Source organism: Rattus norvegicus, chromosome 12 (assembly GCF_021556685.1).
Source record: "Rattus norvegicus strain SHRSP/BbbUtx chromosome 12, alternate assembly SHRSP_T2T, whole genome shotgun sequence".
NCBI classification, from domain to species: domain Eukaryota; kingdom Metazoa; phylum Chordata; class Mammalia; order Rodentia; family Muridae; genus Rattus; species Rattus norvegicus.
The window spans coordinates 11,575,945-11,587,713 of record NC_141545.1 but is presented as its reverse complement, the minus strand read 5'-3'; the positions used below and the strand labels follow the sequence as shown (position 1 = coordinate 11,587,713).

Below are 11,769 nucleotides of genomic sequence, written 5' to 3'. Positions count from 1 at the left end.
ACCCTGGCTGGAGCCAGAATTTCCCACCTTAGCTCTGGCTTCTCATGCATTTGATCACAGATTAGAACTTACCCCCACTGGCTTGCCTGGGTCTCTAGTTTTTAGATAAGAAGTGATAGAACGTCTGATCCTTTGTAAACACAGAGGGATATTACAGTCTCCTGGTAAACACACACACACACACACACACACACACACACACACGGAGCTGGAGAGACGACTCAGTGGTTAAGAGCACCGACTGCTCTTCCAGAGGTCCTGAGTTCAAATCCCAGCAACCACATGGTGGCTCACAACCATCTGTAATGAGGTCTGATGCCCTCTTCTGGTGTGTCTGAAGACAGCTACAGTGTACTTATATATAATAAATAAATCTTGAAAAAGAAAAGAAAAGAAAAACATATACATACACATAAACACACATATATACACATACAGATATACACATATATGTGAACATATATAAACAAACACGTACACATACACATGTGTATACACATACACACATACAATATAGATATATAAACACATACATAAACACACACATACACACATATGTACACACACATACATACACACATATGCACACACACATATACATGCATAGACACATTTGAAAAACTGATTAATACAGCAAGCAGTAGTCTCCCAAAGCTCTTCCCTTCATAACCTTGTAGAAAAATTAATTGCATCAAGAGTTTGTTACAGATAAAAATTAATGACAAAACAGTGAGATATTATATAAAACAGTGCAACGCGTTTTGAATCCCTCCCCAAAAAATCTATTGTACAACTTATATAGCAACTATCTTTTGAGGGAACTTTGTAAATTTGCTTGCCCTTCCAGCATGAAGGTCTGTGTGAAACGTTGGACTGAAAGTTTTCAGATCTTTTGAGCAGCCCAGGGGAGCCAGTGCAGAAAGGATCAGTGCCTCACAGGGATTGGCTTCTTAAAGGTAAAGCAAAGCCTCAGGAATCCAGGAGACCCAGCTGGAAGGGGCGGAGCCTGCAATGAATCCCTCAGGATGCAGGCCGGATAGAGTCTGCGCTGATGATTCCATACATGACGATGCTCTAGGGTCCCTCTGGCCCCCAACTGACAGCTGCTGACACTGTACAGGCTGCCCCTGTAGAGTTCTCTGGCCCCACCGAAGCTGAGGGTCCACCTGCCAAGACCAGAACGTGAAGCTTGGCATACATGGCTCACGTGAAGATGTGTTCTGGGCGGGGGTTCACACTTTCTTTAAAATGGGCAAAATTAGTTGAGGTGGAGGCAGGTTGCCCTGGAGTTCCATCCAAACAAAACCCTGTGCTTGTTTGAAATGGGAAAATGAACAATATCCTATTTCCTAAATGGAAAGTTGGTTAGAAATAGTGGCCCCAGAATGGTAGCCTGGCTTATGATAACTCAAGGGAAGGAGATACAGTCAATTTAAATCCTGAGTAAATGAGCCCTTGTCCAGAAGCCTTGCCACGGAGCTAACCTGACCATGACCAAGATAAGAAATCCAGGGTGCTGGGCATTAAAGAGCAAATGCATTCGGCATGTCCGAAGAGGCAAGTCCAAAATAATACAGAAGTGTCTTTGTTTCCTGACAAGACAGGCTGATAAGAAACCTTTAAAAGATGTGAGATATTTGTTCCTCCCAGGAGAATGCTTGGAAATGTCTGTTTCCTGCTTCACAGATACCTTTTTTCATAAGAAGAACATTGCAATTGGGCATCTTCGTAGTCCTATGTGTATAAATGAATGAAAAAAGAAAGAAAACGAGCCAGTGCGTGCTTAGAGCAGGCAAAGAAGTTAGACAAATGGAAAATTGGAAGTAAAGAAATAAGCTCATAGGAGCAACAGTGACAATAAGCTCATAGGAGCAACAGTAACAGTAAGCTCGTAGGAATAACAGTGATAGTAAACTCATAGCAGTAACAGTGACAATAAGCTCATAGGAGTAACTGTGACAATAAGCTCATAGGAGCAACAGTAACAATAAGCTCATAGGAATAACAGTAACAATAAGCTCATAGGAATAACAGTGACAATTAGTTCATAGGAGTAACAGTGACAATAAGCTCATAGCAGTAATAGTGACAATAAGCTCATAGGAGTAATGGTGACAATAAGATTATAGGAGTAACATTGATAATAAGCTCATAGGGGTAACAGTGACAGTGAACTCTTAGGAATAACATTGGCAATGAGCTCATAAGAGTAACAGTGACAAAGACCTCAGGAGAAACAGTGGCCTGCTGGAGTAACAGTGAGGGAATAAGTAATTGTACTGATGGCTCCTAGTCATTAGAGGACTTTATCAGCTAGACTGGGGGTGGGAGGGAGAAAGAAAGAAAGAAAGAAAGAAGAAAGGAAAGAGAGAAGGAAAAAAGAAAGAAAGAGAGAGAGGGAGGGGGAGGAGGAAAGGAAAGACAGAGGGAGGAAGGAAGGAAGGAAGGAAGGAAGGAAGGAAGGAAGGCAGGCAGGCCGGCAGCTACTCTTTATTTTTTATTTTTAATTCTCTGTGTATACAGATGTCTTGCCTCCATGTGTGTCTGTGAAGCACGTGTTCCTCTTGCATGTGGAGTCTAGAAGAGGTTACTGGATTATCTGGAGCTGCAGTTACGGTGTTTGTGAGCTGAGAACAGAACCCGGGTCCTCTGGAAGAGCGGTGTGTGCTCTTAACCCGCTGAGCCGTCTCCCCAGTCCCCTTTATCTGTCTTGTTTACAGTTTTTGGTGGTGGTGGAATGGTTATTGCTAGTGCTTCCCTACCCAAGTCTCATGAAACTTCATAACCATCTGTCCAATCTCACAGAAAAAGTCATTGGGAGGCAGCCTTGTCCTTAGCATATACATATTAGATAGATGGTTTCTGTTGTTGTCATTGTTTTAATTCAGCATGAAATAATGGAGCTTGGAGAAGTCTTTGGGAAATAAGTGTCCTTTCTCATTTTAAAAACAAATGGGAAAGGGAGAGAATGGGGTGGGTTTAAAGCCCAGTGTACTTTCCAGCCCGTGAAAACATGAATTTGCAGCCATATTCCACAGCACCACCCAGTGGTCCTGAGGAGCAGGATTCTGAACAGGGGGTGCATGGGGTGTCTAATGGTGGAACCAGCCCTCTTGGTTTAGTGTGGGGGAGCTGGTAGCCTTGCTGAGGCTGCATGCCAGCTCACCTTCGAGAATGCTCCTCTCAGGTCTGGGCTCCGTCCTTTCTGGAAGCCTGAAATCGGGGCTTTGCAACTGGGTTCCCACCCGCCTGTTATAGAACAGCTGTTTATGGAGATTTTCCGTCTGAGGACAAGATAGAGAAAATAACAGACTAATAAATACGGACTTTTATGCACGTGTGACTGCCAAGTCCGTGGACAGGATGTGTGCAGTCACGGCTTTGGGTCTCTCATCGTTGTCAACTCTCACTTGGTTATGAGGCCAGAGAACTTGGTAATGTGGCATTGATGTTTGATTCATACTCTGCCCGTAGTTTCTAGGACCACCACATGCTCTTACAGGACTGACGAAACTATAGCGTGGACCCTTTGGAGCCCATCCCGCACGCTACCAGCCAGCATTCTAAACAAGCATTAATCCTGTTGTAAATTCTGTGTGGGTTTCCCTCTGTCCACAGCACAAAGTCCCTCAGGGATATATAATGTTCCTTAGTACCCACCTCTACCTATCTCCCATCCAAAACAGCCCCGTGGGCTCAGACTGCCCACATGGCTCCATCTTCCTCCTGGAATATTCTTTGTCCTACTTAGCTCTCATCATCGATCAGCGTCACACAGCAGAGTCACCTGGGAAGAGGGACCCTCAGCTGAGGAATTCACAGATCATACCGGCCCGCAGCCAGCCGTATCTGGGAGAGATTGCCTTGATTGATAATTGATGTGGGAGGGTCCAGCCCACTGTGGGTGACACCATCACCAGACAGGTGGGCTGTCTAAGCAGGCTGAGCATGAGAGAGTGGCCGAGACAGTGTGCAGCCTTCTGTCACCGTTTCTTCTTCAGTTTCTGTGTGAGTTCCCTCCCTGACTTTCCTAAGTGGAGGCTGAAATAAACCGGAAGTTGCTCTTGGTCCCGGTGTTTATCTTCTCAACCGAAAGCAAACTAGGACACTCCTCCACTCCCACTCTTCAGCGGTGTCATCCCTGCTTGTCCTGACCTTCCCCAGCATCATACTTCTGTTTGGTACCTCTTTCACATTGCCCCAGAGTGTGCCACATACCCACAAAGCATCACTTAATCAATCTACCATTCAATCATTGCCCGTATTTCCGCCCCCGCTAGCCTGCTGACTCCTAGAGAACCTTACTTTCTGTATCCCAGCGCCTCAAACAGTGCCAGAGACATACATAACCTTGATCAATATTTCAGAAAAAGAATGCCTGAATGTGGCCCTGCCCCCCTAGCATAGCCAGCCAATCAACTATGTCCCAGAGGTAAGTGTAGCATTTATCCTCACCCAGCCACTTAGTCATGGCTATCTAACTACAAGCAAAGGCAGAGGAAGTCTTCCCAAGGGGTTAAGAGCACTGACTGCTCTTCCAGAGGTCCTGAGTTCAGTTCCCAGCACCCACATGGTGGCTCACGACCATCTGTAATGAGATCTGATGCCCCCTTCTGGTGTGTCTGAAGACAGCGACAGTGTACTTACATAAAACAAATTATAAACTTTTTAGAAAGAAAGAAGCATGCTAGCTCAGAGCAGGGAAAAAGGCACATGCCCCACCCCACCCCTCACTAAGCAAGGTAGCAAGCTATGCCTCTGTAGTTTATGGCACTTTATTGAAAGGTTCTTAATTAGAGAAATTAGTTTGACTCTGAAATTTCATAGGTATTTTCCAGGAAATTAAGAAAAATGTTACAATATTAACCCTGAAGTCACAGATCAATAGAAAAAGTTCTCAAACACCCTTCCCTTCCAAAAAATTTTTTAAAACTGTTATCAATATACTATTTACACAAAATGTACACTAATTTCTTTTTTAGAAAGTCTTTTAAAAGGTTTATTTTTATTCTTTGTTGGTTTGTGTTAGTCTTTTGTTGATTTTTCACTTCATTTTCTTTTGTTGTTTCAGTAGTTTTGAGTTAGCGTATATAGTTTTCTCACTATGTAGTTTTGACTGTGCTGGAAATCACTCTGTAGACCAGGCTGGCCTCAAACTCACAGAGATCCACCTGGCTATGCCTCCAGAGTACTGGGATTAACGGTGTGCATCACCACAACAGTTCCCAATTTAAAAAAAAAAAAGCCCATTTTGTATAAATTAACTCAAATATGAATCTCTTCCACATTTTTTTAAGGAAAAGATTTGTAGCTTAAATTATTGCTTAATTTATCACAGTTAAAAAAAAAAAAAAAAACCCAGCAAGTGGTGTCTGAAAAAGCTGCCAGGCTGTCCTTGACAAATGCTAGTAATTTTCATTGGTTAAAATTGAGTCCTTTTTCTTTATTTTCCATCGACTGCTGCTGCAGAAATAAATTAGATTATCATGGAAAAGCTCAGGAAGTAATTTAAAGTACTTGGTGTTGAACAAATAAGACGAAATTTTCATGTTCTTCTCGGTTGTGTTGAAATGGAGGAAGCCCCAGCGTCCTATAATAAATATACAAAATGTATTTCAGGTGTCATAGAAGATATTTGGAGGCGATAGGATTTTACGTTGTGTGTCGTCAGTTTTACCGGACTACTGACGGGTCTATTTGCAGATGGCAATCTTTGCACATTCAATGTGTCGAGTCTGAGAATCTCTTCCTCAAAGAATTTCGTGGAAGATGGCGCTTTTTTTTCATATTTTTTATGAAACAGACTGAGTGGGCTTTTAAACGTGGGTCTTTAAGCCTGCCTTTGGGGGGGGGTTCACACAGGAAAACACTTCTGCTCTTGAAGTTTCAGTCTCCTTGCCCCGTGGCCTCCTGAAGATGTTTTATGACATCTGAAGTGATCCCCGGGTGTGCTGTTCAATCCCCAAGACAACTGACTTCAGAAAGGCCGGTGGGCTGGAGTAAAATGTGGTTTCTATTACCCCTACTGAACTGCTGAGCACGAGTGGCAGGAAGACCTTTTTTTGATTTATCAAAGTGTGTCCCTTATGCACAAATCTCTGTTGGCATCAAACTCTTTAGTCAATGAGTCCAGAGCCGAGGGACTGAGGGTCTCCTATTCTGACCTCTTTCTTTGTAAGTAGCAACATGCTGTGGATAGAAGCCTTGGGACGCTCCTTTGTCCCATAAATTGAACTAGATGATTTCTAAGGTCTCCTGGTTGACTCTATCATGAAGAGAGATTCTGCGTTATCCCTGCGTCATCCTGTAAAAATTATGCTTCCGGGCATGTGGTAATTTCCTTTCTTGGATCGCCGAATAATTCTATGTTTTAGCAATTCAGAATTTGCATAGGATGCTCTCGGCAGTGTTGTGGATCCTGAGTTAACGTTTTTTAAAATGTCATTGGAATGTATTAGGAGGATGTACTTGTCTTGTTTTTTTTTTTTTTGTTTTTTTTTTTTTTTAGCAATTAGATTTGTATGTTAAATACAGTCACACAATAAATTCACTGCCAGTTGAAGAAAGATATAAACCGCCCACCTAGACAAGATAAAATCGATCTCGTTCACCTACATCTGAACCATCCTCTTCCATAAGACTCCATCTTGATCTCCCTCCTCCCTCCTTGCTTGACTCCCCACCCCCTTCCTTCTCATCCAATGAGAGGCTTTGCCTTATGCTCGACCTATCTTGCAGCATAATGACATCATCCTACATTTCTTATTTCTTTCTTTCATTTCATTCTTTCTTAGTGTGTGCGCGCACACACACCTGTATACGTCTGTGTATGACTTTATCACACTCCTGTGGCCTGAGAATACTTTCCAGCAATACTCAAACACTCATTCTGTGTTCTGAACAAGCTTTCAGAGCAAAGTTAAGGGCCTCCAAGATGGCTCAGAGGGAAAAGGGGCTTGTTGCCAAGCCTGACAGCTTGAGTTAGTTTCCTAGGACCTACAGGATGGAAGGAGAAAACGGATTCACTCACCTTGTCCTCTGACTCCCATGTGCAGGCTGTGGCACATATACATATGCATATACACATGTGTGAATGCACACTCACACATACACACAAAAACAAATGTAAAAAATGAACAAAGTTAAAAATGCAGATCCTGGTTTAAAGTGAGAGTATATCTCTCCATGTGAAAGAGTCTCATTATTGTAAGAATGTGGGCTTTAACTCACAGTGATCCCCACGCACAGGGGTTACAGGCATGAACTACATTGACTTTGAAAACACCATGTAGCCCAGGTTAACCCTGAGTCCACTATCCTCCTGCTTCTACCTCCCATATGCTTGCTGATGTGTACTTCCTTCCTTTTATTTTATTGACATGGAGTCTCATGTACCACAGGTTAGCCTCCAACTCACTGTGTAGTGGAAGCCAGTCATGAACTCCCAATCAGATGCAGGTGCCTAGGAGACTGGAGGCATCAGACTCTGCAACTGAACTTTGAGGTGGTTGTGGGCCACCCAACATGGTCCTGGGGGTGGCAGACACTTCCTGCCCCCTGTTCGAAGCCCTCATTTCGCCAGCATTTATGGTTGATTATATCAATTGAGATCATTTACAGAGAGCTAAGCATCTGCCTCTTTTAGGAAGAGACTTAGGTGCTCAAAGAACTATGAGACTGATGGGCGTAGGGGAGGCTGAGCTTTGTAATAGCAAGGCAGACTGAACTCTCCGGTCAACAGAGCCCAGCCTCAGGAAGGCGGGAAACCAGCTCCCTCCTTCCCCCAACCAAGCGTGCACTCAGTTTTTAAAAGGCAGGTTAGTACTTGAGTGGTTCTGTGAGGGAAGCCTCTGGAACATTGTAACGTTAGGATGATGTTGCAGAAAACTCAGTGTCCTCAGCCACAGTGGAGAACACCAGCCTTGTCTCTTTGGCTGTCTGAACCTCGCCTAAGGCATACACTGGGCGTGGTGGTGCACACTTTCATCCCAGCACTGGGCAGCAGAGGCAGCAGCATCTGAGACCCAGGCCAGCCTGGCCTATAGACTTTCAAGACAGCCAGGCCTACAGAGTAAGAAACTGTCTCAAAAACACTAAGTACATAGATTGATAGACAGACAGACAGACAGACAGACAGACAGACAGACAGACAGATGAATAAATAAATAAATTATGGTCAGCACGTCGTGACACACAGCAGAGATGTAATGGTGACATGTAACACACTGGCCAAGCCTGGCCCAGTGCTCTCTCTTCTGCTATGATTTTTTTAATTGTGTTAAAATGTACATGAAAGAACGCACATGAGATTACATTGTCTTTTGGGAAAATTGATCTTAGATTTAGTTTCATGTATGTGAATGTTTTGCCTGCCTGTGCACCACTTGCGTGCCTGGTGCCTGAGGAGGCCAGAGTAGGTATTTGATTCCCCGGAACAGGAGTTACAGACAGTTAAGACCAGTCATGTGGGTGCTGGGAATCAAACCTGACTCCTCCAGAGAGCAGCCAATGCTCTCCACAGCTACCATCACCACAGCCCCACGTTTTACTTCCCTACCTACGGTAAGCGTGCAGTGAGGTGACAGTTGTTACTCAGCCAGCATCTCCCACCACCTTCAGAATCTTTTTCATCTGAAAAACACTGTTCTTTGAGGTTGGACTGTGCCTTCCCAGTCTCCAGCCCCCGGCAGCCACCCGCTTGTCTCTAAGGAGCCTCTTAGGCTCTTGGCAGAGGTGTAATTTGTCAACTTATGAGAGACTTATTTCAATTATCATAATGTCCTCAAGGTCCCTGCCTTTTATAGCATTTTAGAATTTTCTTTTCTGCAGGAGGGATACTGTTCTTTTGAATGGTCATGCTACATCCCATGCTTTCCCTATCTATCCTGAAGAGCACAGATTCAAAGACAAGTAAGTAAAGATCTCTGACGTTTCGCTTCCAGCTCTTTAGGGCAAACACCCCAAGCAGAGCTGTTAGATCATATAGTAATTTTGTGCTAATCTTCTGAGGGAGCCTCCATATTTTCCCACAGCAACAGAACCGTCTTACATTTCCACCAAGACTGCATAAGGCTCAGACTTTCCACTTCCTCTCCAATGCTTTTCTCCTTCCCTTCGATAGTGTGTGTGATTGATACACAGCTTTACAGGTTCGACTCAGTTCCCTACTTATTGCTCAGTATATAGTCTACACACACACACACACACACACACACACACACACACACAGAGAGAGAGGGGGGGGGAACTGATCGATCTCTGGGAGCCAGCTCTGTTCCCCCCCCCCCCCCGTGGAAGCAGGTCTGTCCTGCTGTCCCTGCTGTACTGTGCCTCCTGCTGGTCTGAAAGCTTCTGATGACTCTCCTGTCTGCCAGTTCCATCCAGTGGCATGTTGGGAAAGACCATACCCAGCATTCAGCCTCTCGCACAGGCTCCAGAGGAAGTCATCAAACTGTCATGACTGGTACTTTTGTGAGGTCTGATCTGAACCCCTTTATTCCAACATGCTGGGGTGGACTCCCTTTCAGAGAGACAACCCTGAGCGGACTCTAACAAGGAGTTATATGCCTTGCAAACAACTGGGGGCAGAATTCAAACAATTGGGGCAGAATTTGCACACTGGTAACTAGGCAGGGTACCATAGGTGGGGCGAAGTGACCTCCAAACTGATTCGTGGTCAGTGGACCATTCCAGGGCTTTCTGAGAGGGAAACCAGTTCTCTTCCCACTACCTGCTGATCCGAATGTAGACGTTTCAGCTCCTTCTCAAGCACCATGCCTACCTGCATGCTGCCATGTTTCCTGCCATGATGGTAATGGACTGAACCTCTGAACTGTAAGCCAGCCCTAATTAAGTGTTTTTGAGTTGACATGATCATGCTATATCTTCACCTAGATAAAATAAGATACGAGGCTTCACCTGTACACAGGCGTGTTCCTAGATGAACTGTCCAAAGCAGAGTTACTCAGCGACTGGGCAGACTGCTTGTTATCATTAATACAAAGTATGGATTTGGGGAACTGAGTCAGGGGGCCAGGATTTCAGTCTGTCTTGGCATTCAAAGTCAACAGAACCATGTGGGAGGAAATTTGTTTTCGCTTTATACCGTGTGGGTCCAGAGGACCAAACTTGGGTCACCAAGGCCTAGAGCCACCATCTCGAGGGCTCTTGTCTTCTTTAAAAAGTGAATCCAGGCCACGGCCGCCTGGTCCGCCCAGCAGTGGCCCAGTCATAGTTCGTGTTTCTGCATCATGTCAGTGGCCTCCTGAGGGCGCTGTGCAGCGATTCCTAAGTGGAGCTCAGAGAGTTCCAGGCCCAGCACTTCCGCGGTGACAGTGAAGAACAAGAAAAGCTGCTGAAGAAAGCTGTGCGTCGTACGTTGGAAATCTTTCCTTTTTATACAACTGAAGAACAGACTTATAAACTCCAGCAAAAGTGGTGATATGGGCTGGGGATTTAGCTCAGCGGTAGAGCGCTTACCTAGGAAGCGCAAGGCCCTGGGTTCGGTCCCCAGCTCCGAAAAAAAGAACCAAAAAAAAAAAAAAAAAAGTGGTGATATAAAGAAGCTCGTCATGGGTCTGGATAGGATGGAGGAAACAGCCCGTGGACTCTGTGGAATACTACTCAAGAGCAGATGCAGAGACCACAATTATGTACACGAACGGAACTCGTCCAGGCGACCGGATCATGCGCGCAGGCTAGGATGCAGGCTTAAAGGAGGTCAGGCAGCATAGACGTGGGCAGTCTGGGGGTCAGGTTCGGGATGAGTCTCGGAGGACTACGATGCTGGAAGAGGCGGCTATGGAAAACTGGCACAAAAACAACACAGCTCACGGTTTGTCAGCACAGTTGATGATGTCAGAGAACATCACCCAAGGTCTCATCAGTGTCAGAGATGTACTTGAAGTCACTTCTGGTTTTCCTCTCCAATCCGTCCCTTCTCCTATGCCGGCCGGGCTCCAGGGACGTCCCGTAGGTGGTACCCCCTTTCTTCTCTGATCTCGGTGGGACCTCCATTTGTTGGCGCCAGCACTGACATAGTACCGAGAATTGGGCGAAAGCCTACAGGATGAAAGAAACACACACACACACACACACACAGGTTATCATGTCAAGCCAGGAGAGGAAGAGAGAGGGAGAGAGAGAGAGAGAGAGAGAGAGAGAGAGAGAGAGAGAGAGAGAGAGAGAGAGAGTGGAAGAGCGGAAGGAAGAGTGAGAGTGAGGAAAAAGAGTGAGAGTGAGGAAAAAGAGTGAGAGAGCTTGTCTTGTTTTTTTTCTGTGAAGTTATAACCCGAGGAATTTTACCCGAGTGCTCTTTGCCAAAACCTACTGATTGTCCATTGATCCCTGGATCTTTGGGGAGTTTGTAAAACTCTGTTCATACGAAGAGACGTGATGCCAATGGTTTGGCAGGGTAGTGGGTCAACAGAGTTAAAGGAATCTTGTTAGCAAGTTTAGGATAATGTACATACTAGTGTACATTGCATGCTTTACCATAGAAACCAGGGATACTGTGAGTGAGGTCACCCGCCGCATGACATCATAACCCATGGCTTCCAGATGAGTGACCAGATCTGTGGCTAGAACCACTATGTATACATATAAGAAATCGGAGTCAGATTTAGTAAGAAATAAAAGCTGACCTTCAATCAGTCCAGGAGGGTTTAAGTTAAGGGATCTCTGGTTGAATGTAAAGAAAAGATTCTGTGAATCACAGACAAGCAGACTGGAAAGGACTTCTGAGAGTAATGGGTTGTGATCCCAGATGGC

General features: G+C 45.0%; 1 pseudogene; it reads left to right on the top strand.

Annotated features, from left to right (window-relative positions):
* Positions 1-10,571: 10,571 nt before the first annotated feature.
* On the top strand, positions 10,572-10,904 carry LOC148002163 (nuclear cap-binding protein subunit 2 pseudogene; annotated as a pseudogene).
* Positions 10,905-11,769: the final 865 nt, after the last annotated feature.